Raw genomic sequence first — 20,410 nt, 5'->3', positions numbered from 1 at the left:
TAGATAACAGAATAACTTTATTGGCAGATAAATGAATAAATGACTGAGAGTCACATCTATTAATGGCAACCAGCACACATCTTCCCCACTTAGTCTCTTGATACAGTTTGTGAAGTCAAATGTGAAGTTTGCCTGGATGCCCAGGAATGCCTCTTGCCTCCCTCTTGCAGCAGGAGGTGGGAAAATGGAGTGGACAAGCAGCAAGGAGAAGAGGAGAGAAGGAGGAGGAGGCTTGAGGCACTCTGGTAGGCAAGTCAGATGCAATTAAAAAGTCTTTGACGGAGAGACATGGAAAACTGAGGAAGCAAGCTCACAAAGGGCATTCAGCAAGAGAGGCAAACAGGAGCAGACACAGATTATGCTACAGGAGGGCATTAAAATGTCCTGGTCAGGAGATGTGGAGGGAGAACATAAGGGAGCACACAAATATTTCATCTAGAGCAGACTTTGGCAACCAGTGAGGATCAAGGGATGGAGACACAACAGGAGGAAAACAGTCACACATGAGTTAATGCCTCATGCTCACAGACCCTGGTACCTGGAGGCACTAGAGAAGTCCACATTGGGAGGACACACGGTACACACAGGACTGCTGGCATGGGAACACCATGGTCAGCTGCAGGAACTTCTTGTGTGGCCCTGGGAGAAGTTCAGTCCCTTTCTCCCCATGTCTTTATTGTCTGAGCCATAGTAAAGGCAGCATATGCAGTGAGGCTGTCCTCAGCAGTGCACTACACAAGACTGATGGCAATACAATTTCTTCAGGAAATATATTATACATTTGTTATTTTCAATGAATGTAAAATGGGAGAACCAGCTAAAGGTAATTCACTGGCTTACTTCCTACTCATATTTAAAATTTGGAAGCTTAAGCCTTTTCTTTCTGGCATTGTGACTGTTCAGCAGAGGTTGTAAAGCTTTGCTTTCAGTGGGGAAATTGATCAGCTTGAAAACAAAAAATTGTCTCTGTCTGACACTGCCATACAAATAAAACAGAGTTCAGTGCATCGTGTTCTTTTTGTCCCTTTTATGCCATAGATTTTCTAGAGTGGGGTGGTTGTACCACATTTGTGAATGAGCGCTCATTTCTAATTGGATATTTGTTATTAAACATTTATAAAGTTCACAAACATATGAAACATATGGAAGTCTTGCTAAGAAGGATTTAGTCCCTTTGTGACTATATACAAACATTTGAATACTTGAATCAGACTGAATCATGAGGTTAAAAATAGATTGGTAAAGTTTTCAGATTTACTTTCTAAATTTTAAACCCTGTGGAGGCATATGGAAGATTTTAAAGTTAGCTCGCTTTAATCTTTTTCTCTGATACCAGAAAGAGTAAACAAGGGGGGTTTCTTTCCTTTTCTCTTAATGAAAACAGGAGATTCTCAAGACTTGAAATGAAGCCCTGAGAAGAGGCAACAGCTTGTTTCCTGCTTCCTTCCCGTTTTGTTTCTGCCAGGGACCCTCAGTTGCTGGGCTCAGCCTCCCACCCTCCTGCACCCTCATCCCACATGCTGTCCTTTCCCTGGTGCTTCTGCCTTTCACCACCCATGGACGGTTGGCATTATGCTTGGATGGGCTAAGGCTGCTCCTGCTCACTTTGGCCACAAGGCCATTGCCACTGAATGTAAATGTGTGTGTAAATCCCAGTCCCGGACTGCGAGGATAGAGGCTGTTTGTGGTATGCATCTCACCTAATTTCAGCCCTCATTCCTCTTCCCACAGCAGCAGGGATGGTTGGTGGGGTTGGCACGTTGTGCAATTCTAGCTTGTGCTGTTTCTCCCTGTAATACTGAGGTCAGGACTTCTTTGTCCTCATAGGAGTGTAACAGAACCAGACCCCCCAGGAACTGCCCAATTTAATAGCTGCAGATGAAAAGGCCACCTATAGGAGCTGGAAAGAGCTGCTGCTAGAGCACAGCTTTGCTTTGCAAACACAAGAATTATTGAGTTGCAAAGGTTGAGCTTATGCAAGTAATGGAGTATAGGGCAATTATTTAAAATCAACACAGTCACCATCATCTGTCGAAAGTGGTTTTCAGCCACTTCTGGTACTTCAAAACAACAGTGCCATTTTTGCTCTTCTAAGAAAGATATCAAGACATTTTTAACCTGAAAGGGTGAGATCTGAGAGCATGACTGATTTACAGTAGTGTGGTGGGACATATGGCACTCCATCTCAGAATCATTTTTCCCCTTTTGAACTTGTAGTGATATGTCTTTGATAGATTATTTTGGTTTTTTAATTTGCTTCCAAATAGTGCTAAAAAGGTATTTTAGAAAATTATACTTAGGAATCTTGCTAAGGGCCTAACATTTAAAATCTTTCATGAGTGTGTGTGGGCAAATGCCCAAGAGAAATTTTTCTGTGTATGTATACGTAGGAACAAGTCATACTTTTCAACATGTTTTCTTGCTTTCTGCATTCCAAGCTCACTTTCATTTGTGCAGCTACAAAGCTTCTGCTGGTTTCAGTTCTAGATAAGATTCAGAGGGCCACAACGAATTGGCTGTACAATCCTTATCAGCCGTTTTCATAACCGGCAGAACTCGGGTTGGTCCAGTCTGGAGGGGAAGCTGTGAAGGGACCAGCCTGGGCTGGGCCAAAGCTGCAATCTCTGGGTGAGGGGTACCCTCAAGGTGATGCTGGAGTGCTGCTGGGGAGCAGGGCTGGCTGATGATCCCTTCTCTAGCTGGAGAACCCGTGTATTCCAGGCGCAGATCTGCCATGCCAGTGCTCTGGCAGTCGGTGTTAGCGGCAGCCGGCAGGTGGTGGTGGAAGTGACACATGTCTAGCAGGAAAGGAAGAAGGTGTTTTCAAAGGGAGGGCTACAGCCAGAGACAACTGCAGCTGGCTGGTTCTGCCTTTGTTTGAAATGTAGTGCTGGGGAGTCAGCAAGGCCTTTGGCTCAGCTCCTCTGAGCCTTCGTATGTGCCCGTCAATATACTTTTTCGTATTTTAAGGAGTGGTTACCCAGCATTTTTAGGACACATGGCTCTTCCTCAGGAATGGGACTGTTCGGCTTGCCTATGCTTTTCATCTGGAGTATGAAGTACTGCTTCGATGGCTGATGGGGTTTTTCCCCTTCCTGGGTCTGGAAGTTGATGGAGAAGTGAGAGGCACAAATACTTTGGAGAATAGTCTAGGCTGTAAAGAATAATAATCTTGATAATCTCTGTCAAGGCAGTTGCTGTTCATCAATGTCAGATGGTAAGTCACTGAGATCACTCCACCTTCATATATTTCTGTATCGTATCTTCGAACAATAGACTACATTGATGCTTTTTAGAAATCTATCATATAGTTAATTGTAGCTGAATTTAGTAGTTCCTGGCATTGAATATTTGATTGAAAATAGTTATTTTCAAACTGGTTTCACCTGAGAAATATAAGCTGTACAGTTCTGCTGCTTCCTGTCTTCTTATCACAAAAGGTAAGAAATTAAATTAGACAGTTAATTATCATTATAGGTAAGATTTAGGTGTTGGTTTATACTCTTAATTTATCCCTTAGAATAAAATTTCTGGATAAATATGAACGTGAGGAATGTTTAAATTGAAAGGAAACAGTGATAAATACAAAGTTTGAGCAGTATGATGTGGATAAAAAGTTAGTCATGCAGGATACCGTTTCCTTTCTCTGCTTTAAAGACAAGTGAAAACTTTCCTTGAATTTAGCTTGAATTCAGGTTGCTTTCCATTTGTTATTCTAATTAGTCACCTATTGACATTGTTTTGGAGGCAACAGGAAGTGAATGTTGTTCCTATGTGTTCACTTGGTTTAGATCTAATTTTCTGTTCAGGGCATCCGTACGGGAGAACATAAAAAAACTTCAGTGATTCATTGGGTGGCTGAAGCTGTTAGTACTCCCCAGGGATGGTGCAAGAAATGAAATCTCAATTAAGAGTGACTTTCCCTTACAAAGTAAAGCCTTTGAATCAGAGCATACCTCTGAGCCTTTTGTCTGCCAAATGGGTGGGGGTAATTCAGTTGAGAAAATGCAGTCAAGATGTGAAAAAAAGTGCCTGGGGGCATCCAAGGCCTGTTTCCAATGATGCACGGATGTTAGCAACATGCTGAGCTTTAAGATCCCAAAGCACAATACGACTGAATATTCCCTTCTCAGTCTCTGGGAATTAAATTAGGTGTCAAACCAAAGGCCTTTAGGGAACTAAAATCAGAAAATGTTTGGTTTTCAGTTGGAACTTTTACATAACTTACAAACTTTCTGTGTGTGAAAGCTCATGATAAAATGGTTCTTTGATGGCATTGGAATGAGGACTTGTCATTATTTTAATGGCAGTGCCTTTTGTATAAGCCAGTTGTAACTTTTAACTCAGAAACTTCAAAAAAATTCAGACTATACTTTAACAAAATGAATTCTAAATATTTTGAAAGTGTAATGTGTACTTTACAGTACTTTGCAGTGTATACACTTTATAATAGATGTTATAAAATTGATCTTAAGATTAATTGATCAATTAAGATCATAAGACCGCTGTTACAACTAAATAAGTGGATTTCCACAATCTCACATATTCTGTTACATAAGAATTTTAAATGGAAAAAAAAAAAAAGAGGACTGAAGCTAAATGTGTATTCCTCTGAAAGGACAAAGTACAGAAAATCAATAAAAGTGATTTCACTTCAATATATTGTAGGGGTGCTCTACATTTGATTTAAATGGATTTGAAGTACACCACTTATACAAATATCTTGTATGAAGGTATCACTATGGAGGGAGGGATCTCTCAAGTGTAGATTGTCTGTTTTAAGACAAAATAATAAACAAAAATAAAGAAACTGGATCTTATTCTGTTCTTTATATTTTATGTCGAACATCTTTAATGCCTTCAATATTGCTCTTATAGGCTGCTGTAAATAGGTAGTATTCTTGATCTCAGCTGCTCAAGCTTAGATTAGGCTGCCTGAATAATGAGAATTCTCCTGTAAGCAATTCTCCCCCAATACATTTATTGTTCCTTTTAATTCTCAGTGGATTTTTTTCAGTATTTGAAATATGCTGAAATTTTATTTTCATGCACTCTAAAATCAAAAGGACTAAAAATCTCTGCTTTCCTCACCATTTCCATTTTAAGAAAGTATGCCTATATGATTTCATGTGTTTATAGGGGGGCAAGGAAATATGAACTGTCGTAAATTTTTAGGTTGAAGATCTTTCAACTGAGCTAGTGGTAACTCCCAGGCAGTTGGGTTTTTTTAGAAGGACATGTTTTGTAGACCTAATAACTAGGCCTCTAGGTTATTTAAGGTGCTCTCCTCTGGACTCTTCCTTGAGATTTTTTTGAAGTGCAGTGTCAGGAATGAGTCTCATAGCCCAGATGATGGAGGTCTTGCAATGCTGAGGAGAGCAAAAGATTTATTTTATGTACCATCTGTTTGAAAATCTTTATGTAATGGTTGCTTTGCTATGACAGCAAGAAAGAAGTTGACTCATGCTCAGCCTGAAGCCTGTAGATCCTTTTGTGAGAACTGCCACAGTGCCAGCTGTCTCCCATGCCCTGCTCATCCTCCTAACTTATTTCTTCCCGAGCGAAGTATTTTGCAACAATATGTCCTTTTTGCATAGTGCTTCCCTTTGTCTTAGCCCGTTTCTCCAATTTCCATATCCATCTGTGTATCTAATCTGCTCTCTGTTACTCCTGCAGCTCCTTCTAGCTTTCTGAAGTCTGAAAACTCAGAAATCAGGTTGCATCATCCTCATCAACAGACATGGTCCTCTCTTACTCATGGTTTTTAGTGCTTTCTGCTGTCCTCTGCAGGCTCAGGCACTTCTTGCAGATTTCTCCTGAGTACCATGATCTGGAGAGGATGGTCACTGAGGCCCCAGAAAAGCTTCAAAGTGGATGTCTTGGATTCAAAATGTGAATAGTTCCTAAACAAGTATGCTGTAAAAATATTGAATAGTGTCAAAATGTCTTGATGCATCTTTCAGGTTTGATGAGGAATTACTATCAAGTACTTTTTCATGTTGTTTCCCTCTCCTGCACAGTTTCATGTAGATCATTCTCTTCATGAATATGCCATGTGAAGCAGCTTTATAAAAACACAGCTATATCTTAGTTGCTTCCTTCTTATTTGTAAGGTGTATTATTGAACACAAATTAACATTATTTGACAATAATTCACAAAGTTTTTCACAATGGCAAGTGACCTCAAAATCTTTATGTGCATACAACATCATATGTGTGATCCATATTTTTTCCTGTAAATTTAGGTCAGAATGAAAGGTCGCAGGGGTCCCTGTGAAACCTACTTTTGGCTTATAGAGATAAACATTTAATTGCCTTTTCTTTGTCTTCTGCACTGTTGTGCCTGGATCTGTGCTATTGACCTCTCCAGACTTGTGTGGAGGAGGATTTTGCTCTCCATGACTATGACAGCCAGAGGGCAGAGACAGCATCAACCCAGACAGCACCAGTGACCTCTCTAGGAGTGAGAGGACTCAGTCTCTCTCTCCCTGTCTCATGCCCAAACTGCATATGCCATGACCAGTTCCTCTCACATATCAAAAATACACTTAGTGGCCTGTGGCGTTTCTGTTTCAGCAGCATTCAGGTAGTCAGGTCTTTCTGCTAGCAGCAGGTTCTGCTGTGTGTGATGCTATTCAGGAAAAAATCTTTATTCAACCTGCTTTATACCTGATGTAGTCATCTGTAGTAGGTGTTGAACAGTATCAGAACCTTTGCTATTTTCCTCCCTTATTAATGTCCCCAAACTAACTGGCCTTTCTGAGTTTGGTATGAGTTTAGGTTACCTCTGAAGTACAACTGCAGTTTCTCTTGTAAGTTAAATCTCTCAATTTTTTGAGCACTAAGATATCCTGGTTTATTCTTCATGGCTATTTTATTAGCACACACTTTTAATATGATGGCCAGAGCTTGCTATTTGTTCTTGTCCCTTTTGTGACCTTTCAGTGAACTCCAGTATCTGTTTTCCCCTCTTCCCTTCTTCATAGTTTGTGCTCTTTTTTTCCCTTTTTCCATCAGTTCCCTGGGTTTTGACTGTTAGTCTGCATTGTTTTAGTTGAGAGGGGAGAATTTAGTTCACTTTGTTGTTTTCTGTCTTTCTTCACTAGATGGATAACAGCAGAATAGCAGGGAATCTGTCGTGGAGCCATTATTCCATGATCAAAGAAGTCAAAGCATTCTTGGCAGTGTCTTCCACATAGCCTGTGCATGCAGCCCCATCATGTCCATCTGCATGTGTGCCCACATGTCCATGTGTGCCCCTCTCTGCCTGGTGTTTTACTTGAGTTGGTAGGGTCTAAGGTGATGCTGAGGCAGCCCCTGCACCTTCTTTCTTGGCCCAATTATTGTCCAAATTTGTCCCACCTTCCCTAGGAAACCTCCATTTTTTGAAGAGGGGCTTTCCGTCCTTCCTGAAAGAGACCAGAGCTCTGGATAGATAGCAGGAGGTCACTGCTATCACCTGAGCACCTGGAGAGGAGCAGGAGCACTTCCCACACAGGCAGGGTATGCCTGGCCTTCTGATAAATTGAAGAGCAAACAACAGCAAGGGAAGAAAATCAAGATCCTAACCAAGGGAAACAAACTTCTAAATATTTATTTTAAGAACCTGGGAGAAAGGTCTTGTGATGTCTTAAAAGAGTTTGTCATTTCCTTGAAAATATTGTGGCCACCTCCACCACTTGATTGCTCCTTCCTTCCTTACCTTAAAGATGGTGCATTTTAGTGCAGTGTATGTGTACTTGAGGGCCTCTGTGCTACTTAGTCACCTGACTCCTTGGACTTTGCCATGAGAACTGGTTACTAAACTGGCCCAGAAGAAGCAATTGTCCCACATACTTTTTGCTTGCAACAATTTCCACAGACTAGCCGTGGTTACCATTAGTTGTTATCGTTAAATGGCACTCCTTGCATGTTTAACCATTAATCTGACACCATAAGTTTTCTAGTTGGTTTCAGACTCGCAGCATCAGAAGTGGTTTGCAACTTTTCTGTATTCCTGAAGATGTTTAGGCACAGATGCAAATCAGTGTGGTAGATTTAATTCTATTAAAAACTTAAGAAATTTTCTTAATGACTTTATAAGGACTTCATTAGGATACTTAGTAAGGTCTCAGAAGTCCATGAACCACAAGCGGAAAACCACAGCTTCAGATACAATCTGTTGGAAATTAGTGGTGAATTCACAGCGTTTGTTACCTGCATTGCTGCTAGTAAACAAGAGGAAGCATCTGCTATTTATTTAAGCAGCAAAGATTAGCAGCAGAGGTTTCAAAAGTAGTCAGTTTACTCCACTGATGCTGACCTGGAAAGGCCTTCAGGATCTAGATTATTCTAAATGCCTCGCTTCTCATTCCCCCCTTTCACCATATAGTTTTCATTATGGGGAAACATGAAATCCAGAAAGATGTAAGAGCCTGAAATGAAGAGATATTGATGTAAATCATAGAAACTTAGGTTAGTGCAGTTGTAGTTAAATACTCTGTGGTTCTTCATCTTTTGTACAGTGCCAGTAAATTATAACCATGGGTCTCTATGAGGTAGTACCCACTACTTCCATAACTATCATAAGTATAAATTTGCATGGAAAATACAATTGAAATATAACTCTCTGTCCCTATGCTACCCTCCACAATGATCACAGTGCTGATAAAATTCTACCAACTATGATACTTTTAGTTTTAATGTATCAAGTTTCCTTGCAAAAAGACTTCAAAAATATTTGATATTTCCGTTTGTTCTGAAACTCTGCATTTTGCATGCACTTCATAGTACAAAATTATTACTTTCCAGCAAGCACTTCTATGTCTTTACATGATTTTACAGGACTTTCTTACAGAGCATTTCCCTTTCCCATTTACAAGAGTGTCTCCTTTCAGCTGCTTATTTTCTCCCATTGTTGCTGTAATTTTTTAGCAGGTTTATTTCTTTTATACTTCATTGTATAAAATTTTTACAGCAAAATAGATAATTTCCTAAAATATCTTTGCTTTCCTAGAGTCATGGAGCATGTGATGTGCAGTCTGTGCTGGTGCATGATTATTTACAGCACAAGGAGTACAGACAGCATGGTCCAGTTGGCAGTGCCCTGAACCACAACTTTGGAAGACCCTGATTTCCTTTTTGGCTCAATTACTTATTTGCTGTGTTTCTCATTGCAGATAACTTTAATTTTGTGCATCTTCACCCTGAATATGCAGATGTAGAGTGAAAATGCTTTTAATCTATATGCAATATTTAGTAGAATATGACAGATCTTGTTCTTTAGGTGATGCTCCTGTAATAAATACTCAATGCATGTTAAGTAATATTAGAAAAGGTACCAAAACATCTTAGAAAGTGAAACAACATAGGCGATCTATCTGGGCAAACATTTGTCACAAAATTTCATCATGGTCCCACTACTTCTAATTTCCTACTTCTGTATTTGTTCCTGCACTATTTATTTTTGGACTTTTCAGAAGCTTAAGTGTAAACAAAAGCTCCCATTTCACTTCATATTTTCCTCTGACTTCGGTAACTCTAATTTTGGTAACATTGTCTCATTATTACTGCAAGAATTGTAACATCTTGACTTCTGGGTGGCTGGCATTGTAGCAGTTTGGGCAAGTTGCTTTGAAAAGAGGGAACTCCCTTTTACAGCTGCCAAGGTAATTTTCAGCTATGATAAAGTCAAACCACTGATAATTTTATATTGAGTTTTGTTTTAACAGAGAAGATGGTCATACCAAGGTGGAAAAAAGCTCTTTTCAGAAGCTTGTGTCATAACTTTGTATCCGTGTCATCACTTATTTTCTGTTTTGTGCAAATTTCATTAGTCTTCAGATATTTTAAAGCAAGCAGAAATGGCTAATGCTGAGAGGCTGCAGGAAAGGAGTGCTGGGATTTCTGCCTGTTCAGTGCAACAGGGAGAACCCTGCCTGGATATTGAAGGAGAATTGCTGTTCCTTTGCAATGCTCTTGTTTCCAGGGAAATGAGTGGGTGAATTATGATCAGCATTGTACCTTTTGCAATACGCAAACTTAGAATTTACTACAAATGTGTTTAGACCCTCCTGGCAGGGAAATGAGATACATAAAAAGTAAATTATCAACTTAATTCTTCCTTCAAAATTTGTAGTTGAGGAGAGGGACTGTTTTCCTATCAGTGGAGTCATTAGCTATAGTTTTTGTACCTTCAAAGTTATAACAAAGCTGACTGACTTTTGTGGTATGGCAAATGTGTGGAAAGGGTTTCTCTTTTTTCACCTTGTGATATAAAATACTACTGCAAAAAAACCCACAAAAATTCCAAATTTCCAAAGTACATTTGCTGCAGAAAACTCTAGCACAAAGAGGCTTTTGTTTCACAGGAGTATTTAAATCTGTAGTAAACTCTTGCACTTTTGTGTTTGGGTTTGTTTGTTTTTTTCTTCCCCAGACAGGTGCCATGGAGCTCTTTGACATTTGTAGAGCAGATGGGATGCCATTTTACTGTTGTATCTAATTGACAGAACCTTACATACATTCTCCATGCATCCTGCTTTGGAAAGTGTGGGCCCTGGAGTTTTTAGCACTTTTTTCCTCAGCAGCAGTAACTCACCGCTGGATGAAGTGAGAGCGATAACTCACTAACTGGCCTGTGAAACCTCTTGGAAATTCCTAACTTCTTGGTGCTGAATTTGCCATATTGTCTGGGTGGTCACTTGCTGTTGATTTGGCTACCACACATTGTATTAGGCATAGCCACAGATGTTACTGTGTGCATGTATTCTAATATAAATAGCAGCACTGTCTGTGAAATCCCGTAATGACAGACATAATTGAGTATGTGTAAAAAACACAAAGATGTCTGTGAAATGCTGTCTCTGGAGATGTGTGAATGCACACATCTCTCGATGCCTCCTTCCCATCTCAGACTCCCAATGAAGGGATTTTGCAAATGTCCAGTTTTGGGATTCCAGAAACAGTGTGGGTCTTATTTCCAAAAGGCTGCTGGGTGACAAGGTCTCAGAGAAGAAAAGACTTCCCAATTATTTCTGCTAATCTTGGCATGCCACCCTCACACTCAGTTCTTGCACATAGGTGTGTCTCATACGAAAAAAACATAGTAACTGTTTTGAGTGTCGCTTCTCCTAAAAGATGTATGCTCCCTGGCAGGTCTGGTTTACACAAGAAAACCACATTTGCAATGTGCTTCCAGCATTTAAGTTCTGAAAGATACGTATGTTTCCCCAGCAATTGCTCTTTGGAAAAAGCAGGTGATGATTTCACTTGCAGAACGGTATCTGTAATTAATAGTGATCATCACTGGATATGACCAAGAGGGGTAGGAATATCCAAACAAGTATTTAATGCATTTCAGTTAGGGTATAAATGAACAAATAAAGCCCTTGCCCATGAGCAGCTGTAATTTTTAGGATTATTCTTCTGAAGCATATTGAGTTTGAGATTCTTGGCTTCCTTGTGCAGCAGCCTGTCCCTCTGGCAACTGCCATCCTCAGACATATCAGTTACACGCTGCCACAGCCACTCAAACATCTCGTGCAAATGTTAATATTAAAAGCAGGCCAGGTGGCTGCAAACTCTAGGACATATCTTCAGTTTGGTAGCAAAATCATTGGATTGCTTGTATAAGAATATCAATAGCCTGTATAAAAATTCTCCAGTTCTCCAGGTGACAATGCTTTTTTTTTTCTGTGGCACTGGCATGCAAAGCAATGTCCTCTGTGGTATCCTTGGTACCTGCAAACTCTAACTTGCAGCATTGTATCTTGGCTTTTTGGCATGAGTGCCATTCAGACATGCTTTGGAGTAGGTGCTGGCTGCTGTGCAAATGGCTTTCACAGTCTGGTTTTAAAGAATTAAATTTTAAAAAAATATTTATTAAAAAAAAAACAAAACAAACTGAAGAATCTTAAGAGGTTATGTAGCCAACTCCAAGTGGAAGATTCCAGAGTGGAATCAGTTGTACCAAAATAATAGGATGTTTGGAGGCTCTCAAGAACAGGTTAGACAGTGATGAAGGCACCACACTGACCCCAGGCAATCAATTCCATTACTTCTATGAACCTTGCAGTTAGAAAACTTTTTCTAGTGTTTAATGAACATTGCCCCAGCTGCAATTAAACCTGTTCATTCTTGCCCTATGCCCAAGAGACAGAGAAGTTTGTTTTTCTTAGTGAAGCTAAGGTTTTACATATTTGAAAATTATTATCCTATTCTCTGGTAATCTTGTTTTGTCTTGGATAGACCATCCTCATTCTTTCAATTTCTGCTTGTAAACATCTCATTTATGTTGTTGTCTTCTAGATTTTCTCTCATTAGTCCGTGTCAGTCTTGACATCTAGGGCAAACTGGGTCAAATCACAACCCAGAACTCCAGCTGAGAGCTTGAGCTTGGTGGGCAGTGCACAGATTGCTACGTTTTGCACATGTATCCTAGTGGCTGTACTGGGTATGTCCTGCTATGCAACTTGCTCTTCTGCAGCAAGATGAGTTCTTTTGATGCCTGTTCAGGAGCTATTTTCAAGCACTCTGAGCTGTCTATCATCTGTAAATTTAATGAACATATTCTCTATTCTACTTGTCAATCTGTTAATTAAAATATTGAAAAACAGATCCCAGCAAAACCTCACTCAATACATTTTTTCCCTTTGGTGCCAACCACGGAAAACTAATCTCTGAAAGTGTTTCTTTCCACCAGTTGTGTACCACCTTATAATGGCATCAGCTGTGTTGAATAAAGTAGAAACCTTATTAAATTGAATATGTATTCCAGCTGCTCTTACTTCTTATCCACTACCAATTACCCTCCAAAAGTAGGAAATTAAATTGATTTGACAAAATTAATTCTTGTCAAATCCATTTGGCAGTTTAAAACTCTTACAGGATAATAGGGTGGAAAAAGAAACATTATATAACTCATTTGTGTGTCTTTCCAGCCCCGTGCTTGCCCTCCCTTAGCCTTCTTGAGCTCTCTTCTTCATGAGCCCTCATTTGTAATTACTGTGGCACAGGAGTGAGAACAAGAGATGAAGACAGCAGTCATTATTACTGCCAAAATCCTTGTACCTTGAAGCCAAGCCTGGGTATTCTTGGATGAAAATGAGCAGATTAAGCTTATTTGAAACCACCAGGCTCACTAAGTACTCTAATACTGTTTAGCCCTTTGACACTGCCCTGAATTTTCTGTCATACCTGAAGCCTTTTACAATCCTTTCTCATGCATCCATATAAAACAATCCAGCTATTTAACCTCTGTTACCTGTGTACATACACACTTCTTTGGGAAATGGGTGCTAAAGTATTTAAAACCTGTTTCTCCCTTGCTGAAATCTATTTACAGATCAGGATAATACTGGGCATGTTTGGGGGTCCTTTGAATTATTTTCTGTTTGCAAACAAACATAAACACTAGCTAGGCAAGTACAGGCAATAGAAAGCATACTTTTAAATCATGTTTTGTACACTGAAAACTGTTTAAAGTAACTATCCAATAGGATAATTATATTTCCTTTCTATTCATAAGAAGTCCATATCTATTAGTATGTATATTTGGAAAATGCTAGGAGTTAAAAAGGTATCACAACACTTGGAGAATGCTTTCAGGAGGTAAGGAATCTGTCTTCTTGACAAGCCAAAAGACAATATTTTCTTAGATCTGTCTGCACATGCAGTTTATATATACAAATAATAAATAAATAATAATATACAATAATATAATAATTTTTAGCTCTAGGAGTTTTAGATTTCTATATAAACCCCTGAAATTTGGTAAGTAATGAAAATTGTCCTCATGAGACCCAATATCTTGCTGACATCTTACTGTGTGCTTATGTATTCCCTAAATGCCTCATGTGTTACCATGGGAAACCTAAGGGCCACATAGACTTTTCAGACTTCTAAGCAATTGCTCAGATAGCATACCTCTTAGAGTCATCCACTAAAACCACCCAAAATAATTAATGGAGCTGCAAGTCATGTGAAATTAAGTCATGAATTGTATCTAGCCCAAAGCCTCATGGCCTCACCGCCCATCCCTGCTGCTGCCTCCTCAGCGGTAGGGACAGCAAACGTACAGTGAATCCATAAGGTCACTTGGCATATCCCTAAGATACAGGCTTACTACTGCTCTCTTATATTCCCCATACTAATATAGCAAATTTTTTCATTCCTTTTAATTCCCCTTCACATATTCTGTCCCCAGTGACACACAGCAATGACCAAAATGACCAGTTTGTATACACAAATAATGTCATAGTTTTATGAGCCAGTATTTCAGGGCTTAAAAACACATACATTTATCTCATGGCCCTGAGTTACACCCTCTTGAGCTTTCGTCTGCAATCTGGCTTTCCCCTTGGTGTTTACACACCCTTCATGCTTTCAGATAATTGCTGCATCCTTTCCCTTCCCTTTAACCTTCATCTAGACAAGCAACAGTTAGTTCTTTGTTTAAATTTATTCTCACAAATCACATCTTCCAACAGAAGTCAAAAGGAACATGTGATCCACTTCTGGGATCAAATGTATTAGTAATTTTCAAAAACCCAAGTTTCAATTACTTTGTGTTAGTCATATGCTGCTGCAGGATACATATTTTACTGAAGCAGCATATTTGGCCTTGTAAAACAGAATTGCCTAATTATTAAATCTTTGAAAATGAAAATCCTTTTTTTGTTTCCTGAGAACTAGAGCTACCAGCCTACTCTACATATACTTAAACAAAAAAAACTTCCCTGTAAAACTTCATCAACATGGAGCCATTGTAGTAAGCTCACTGCCCTCAAGGGCTGTTTTATCATCATTGATGCAGTTGGTTGAGTTGTGGAGGGTAAATTCCTCCCACTCACACCACCACAGTCACAATAATCCTTCTGTTCGTGAACTTCCCAAAATATTTATTGAGAGAATAGCTTGGAGGTATGTTTTCAGCAATGCTTAAGCCTGTTTTCACTTGTCTTTCTTTCTCTTTTTTTTTTTTTTTTTTTTTTTTACATTTTGGGAGGGGGTTGGCCAGTGCTTAAAAGCTGGAGTCTCAGATAGATGGCTTCTTCTCATTTTAATTACTTTGACAGGCACCTCTCCTTTCCAGCCGAGCTACCCTAACTTGAAGCAGCTGCTCCTTGGAATTACTCCCCCTCCTCTCTGTGTTGCAGAAGTAATAAGTGTCTTGTGCCCCTTCAATTAATTTATGGACTTGAAGTGCAGTGTGGGCCTGCTTGTACAGAGATGTTTTTCTCTTTTTCTCTAGCATTTAGTGAAGTTTTATGAAGTGAAATATGCCATTAACAATATAGGAAAAGTGAAATGTACAGATTGGATATGATTCTCCACTTCTTTCATAACTCTTGTTAGTGAGTGCAAAGCAGGTTTTATTATATTTTTCCATGGCAATTTGAAACTCCGATTTGAGAGAGAGTCCGGAGTGATTGATGGTACAGCTTGCTGGGCAGTGAAGAATAAGGCTTCTCTAGAGGAGCACAGACTCTGTGAATCAAGCTCATGCCTGTGTTTACAGCCACAACTGAAATGAATACTTATCATCTTGACTACATTGTCAGAGTCTTTTGAATGCTCCAGATTTCATCACTGGCTTGATGATTTATTTAACATCCTAGCACCTGCAGCCAGTGATGTGAAAGTTTCAATTTGTTGCTGTTTTTTAAATAACAGAAATGTAAATTCCAGGTTTTATTTTTCAATAAAAGGATGAAGATGTGATCTAAGTGCACCCTAATGACTTAGACAATTGAAGCGGAAGCACTCCAAAAGTCCTACTTTTAAAATTTCGCTATATTTAAATGCAAGTGTAATATTCAGGTGCCTGACATCCATGACTTTTGAACACTAATCATTACAACAGAAACTGCAACACAACTGCTTTCCTGCTTGCTGGTCAACTGCCATTTGTTTTTCCATAAAATCTCTCTTTATATACATATCTGGGCTTGCTGCATGGCACACAGGTCAGCCAAGGGCACAGCTCTGACATGGGGAGGACACCCATGTTTTAGTCAGATGTGGTACTTTGGAGAATGGGCAGAAGGCATTTAAAAGGAAAGATAGGGCAGCTGTTTGGAAAGTAGGGGAAGAGAGCTAATGAGAGCTGTTTCTGGGAAGATACAATAAGCATCATGTCTGAGGTACATACATTTTTATCTTAAAAATTTGTGCTAGTCACAAAGTAATATAGTGTAGTAATATAGGTGTCACTCTGTGAGACTGACCATCTCTGTTGATGCTCTTCTCATCTTACCACAGCTAATTTGGAGCGATATTTACATCAGCACTGAGCACCTCTGAAATACACAGTTACCAGACACTACTGAGTTGTGTCTTATGCCACTTTAATGATCTGCTTTAGGATGAGATCATCAGGCTCCTTTTCATTAGTAATTTACTAAGAGTTTCAACAAAGGAATCAAAGGACAGGCTGAAGTTTTATTCCTAGTTTTCAGGCTAGCTTTTTTTTTTATTTCCACAGTTCTAAAATTATTTGGTGAAGATCAGCCAAAGGACACTGAGCTAAGTACTTCTATCTCTATGACCTTTGTAAGTCTCTTACAAAAGGATTTGTATATATCCCTTCTAGCCTATGAAAACAATTCAATCTGTTGAGCAGCCTTCTGTGAATGACAGTGCAGAGTCTACCTCTAGGTATCTCAAAGAATGCTGAACTCCTTTCTGAAAAAATAACTAAGGTTTAGAAAACATTTTGTAAAAAAGTGCTGCAGAAAGCTAAGAAAAAGGTGAATGCTGACTATTTCAATGTTGACATTAAAACTGGCTTTGCTGTGCAGGTAGAGAAGAGGGGATGCTGAGTTTAGGTGGAAAAAGCAAAAGTAACGCGAAGAACAAGAGTCTTAGTAATTTCTGGAAAATCTCCAGATGGTGCCTGATATTGTGGGAAGCAATTGGAGTCTTGATCTGCAGGCACTTCTGGAGTGGCTTGATGTGCACCTAAACAGGATCATGGCTGTGGTTTCCCTCAGGATATGTGTTCCTCCCCAGTCATGCTCCAGCTCCCAGAGCCCCTTCACTGGCTGAGCTAGTGCTACTGCCTCCCAGTCAAGAAATGTGATGCTGTGCTCCATGACAGACAGGGGAACTGGGCAGGATATGAGAGGCCTCTGTGGAGCATATCTCTGGGCAGGAAAGGAAGGATGTGAACCTTTCCTTTCTCCTTATGAGTCAAAAGATATCCTTCCAAGAGAGCTGTGATGCTTGGTGCATTTAGATTTCTTTTCCTTATATGATTTGTCATGTAAATTCACAGCTACTGTATTTTAAATGAAGCCTGACAAGCTTCACAGTACTATGTCTACTGAGTGTGGTGCTAGCCCAAAATACTAAGACTACTTATTATATTTTTTCCCTGCGCACATATCTCTCCCACCTTCTAATTTTTTAATCTAGTAGAGTACTGGTATCTAGGGGAATGATAGATTAGGTGTAATGTGCAGAGTTCAGACTCTTATCAGAATAAAGCAATTTGTTGTTCCTAACTGTGTTCTACTGATAGAATTAAACAGACTTAACTCCATCTGGTTTGTGTTGGGCATATTAGTGTGCTGCTCTTGTTGGGATGTACTGCTTTAGTCAGGAGGCTGGCAGTAGGACGGGGAGCTCACAGCTAAACCTCTAAAAGAATAAGTAATGATTTCTGACCATACAGCATATAGTATGTGATCTAAATAGCATCCGTTTTAAATCCATTGGATAAGTACTGTCTGTATCGCTTCTAACATCAGGAAGATTTTATTTTCTATAGTTGTCTGGTAGGAGAGGGTACTGAAACATGATCCTTTTGGAATATATAGAAGTCTGATGTGCAAATGGATGTATCATGGATGCATGGTGGATCTTGTACTCTCTCATAGTTTATGCATGTACATTTTAGGAGAGTCTGGGACAGTCATAGCCTGTTTGTCAGATCGACTGATGGGTCAGGTGTGTGGGTCTCCATTCTATCCCACAGCAGAGAACAGCTTCTTAAGCAGCTGTTGGCATGTCTACTTTCTGCTGCTGGCCCCTTTGGCTGATACAGGTGATCCCTACTCCAAAGGATCATGCTACCAGAAATAATAATACTACTTAAACAGTTCTTAAGGAAAATTATTCAAAAATTAAATTCCGGGGAGAGGAAAAATAAATTATATTTTAGAAGGGCTTTAAAAAAATGTAGCAAGGACAATGCGATAAAATTGTTTTAAGATGGATCTTGATGAGTTGATGGGATGGAGCCTACAACCACTAAGAGTTACACTTCCAAACAAAGACCGTGATGTAAAACTTTGCGTGTTTCAATTTGATGACCTCCACCAAACAGGGAGAGGGAGAGAGCTGAAAAGTGATGCAATCACTAGTAATAGTGTGTTCCATTGTAATGTGCTTGTGTTAAGAGTTTTAGGGCTTTGGCAGGTCACCTGCAGGAGCTAGCTGGAATTTTTATTTCTCCCTTTCCCTGCAGCCTCTCTGCATACAATGGCTTGCTTATTTATTTCTCTGAGGCTTTGATGTTCTGATTTGGACTTGATCTACTGGGCAGGGTGTTGTTAGTGATGTTGAGAAACCTCATGTATTTTGTTCATGCATGCAGAGTTAATTGCCAGGTCTCTGAGCAGGAAGCCATTTCCCTCAGGTCATCTATCAGGAACCCATAAAATTTGGTGTCCATTTACTCTGTAGAGCATAGTCCCCTTTCCAAGGCAACCTGATATCACCCTCTTGCAATATAGCTTAAAATTGATACCAAAATGCTCGAGGTTGTAGATTTCCTGGATTAAATGCCTTTGATGTGGGTGACAACAGTTGTGATAGTCTGATTATGATAGTGCAAATTGGCTTTGCCAGTTTATTTTGACATATATTTCAATTTTTCCCTATTAAATGCTTTATTGAAACACTTATGTGACATTGTGGTGAGATGGAACACACCGCTTTGGAACAGAAGGTTTGTCACCTATTGCCTTCATGACTCAAGAGGTTTGTGTTTGAGGCTCATGCTTTTCATAGAGAAAGAATTTGTCCTAGTGAAGGTCATCTCCCTAAACCCTCAGTAAATAAAGGAGAAAGATGAGCTTCTCAGCAGCCACCTTAACGTAGAGCTAGGATCCTGCTCTGAGTCTTCCTCTAGAAGTAAGTCCATCTCTCTTGAATACAGACCAGTGCTCTCCAAGTTGGTTAATCCTGCCTGGTTTGTATGTCTGGGGAGCTCATATTAACTTTACACCCACGTGTAGCTGATGGAGTGATAGGAAGACAGGCTCACATGCTGAGTGCATTGGCAAGACTAGGTTGGCCACATATGTGTCAATTGCTCGCATCTCCTCTTCAGAGATTTGCAGAGCACAAATCATCACAGCCACATTGTGGGTGCAGCACACTGGGGAATCATATCAGGATTGCTGCCCTGCTGCCTAGTGCTCCCCTGATGGTGCACAATGACCATTTCTCAAGATTTCTGAATGTTATGCACCTGGTAATGCCTCTTGTGAAACGTCACCAAAAATCTCAGAAAATTGACCAGATTTATTTCTTCCCATAGCTGTAAGAGAGATCCAGCACAAGATGGTTTTAGAGAACAGTCTTTTGTAGATGCTCGAGTTATTGTCTAGGCAACTACAGATAAAACTACAAACAAAAAATGTATTCTAACATGCCAAATTTCAAATAATTTGTTATTTTGTAGTAGAAGTTGTAACACAAAATACTGCACTCATATCTGGGCTTCAAAACCCTTGTAAGATCTGAGTTCCTGCTTGTTCTAAAACTCCCATACTCTTGTTGCAGCTGATTTTTGCAAAGTATTCCTGGGATTTAGTTCTGCAGGACATTGACTTCATTAAAATAGAGGAACCCTGTCCTATCAAGAAGGAGGGGGTGATTCTACTTGAGGGAAGAGCAGGGAATTATTTTAGCATGTCATATTCATTGAATGTCTTTTGAAAATGGCTGAAAATGCATAAATACTATAGTTGCAAGACCGTAGAAGATGGTACCTATTGTAAACTGCCATGGATTTGTTTTGATTCTCTCGTGTCCATTTGGTTTTAAAGCAACTGCTCCTGGAGTCATGTGATTTCACAAGATCTTTCCTTATCTCACTTTCTTGAAATCAAAGGGTGTGTGTCTCAAAGGCTGAGGGGAAGACTGTCGCAGCCATGCATCCTGCTCCTCTGATGAAAGCTGCTGCCTTCACAAAAGGGATGGCTCAGGAAGCAGCTCTGGGACCACCACAATTTATAATCTAGTTTCTGTTACCTGTACTGCAAGGCTGAAAAGTGTGGCTATTCAGGACCTGCTTCTGTAAGTGATGTAGTCATCATTGCACAGAAGCAATGACCTCGGTTGGAAGGGAGAGGCCAGGCAAGTGGGAGTACTGCCCCTTGCACCTATTTGATCTTAATCTGTTGCCGCCCAAGACACA

The 20,410-nt window shown here is 39.7% G+C and overlaps 1 protein-coding gene across 3 annotated transcripts in view; it reads left to right on the top strand.

The window, feature by feature from the left end:
* Positions 1–20,410, top strand: part of LOC107201978 (SAM and SH3 domain-containing protein 1) — a 533,641-nt gene that overhangs the window by 391,902 nt on the left and 121,329 nt on the right. The window lies entirely within an intron of this gene.

The sequence above is a fragment of the Parus major genome, chromosome 3 (assembly GCF_001522545.3).
Source record: "Parus major isolate Abel chromosome 3, Parus_major1.1, whole genome shotgun sequence".
Taxonomy (NCBI): Eukaryota; Metazoa; Chordata; class Aves; order Passeriformes; family Paridae; genus Parus; species Parus major.
Note: the sequence above shows the minus strand (reverse complement) of the source record. Positions and strands in the feature narration are given on the sequence as shown.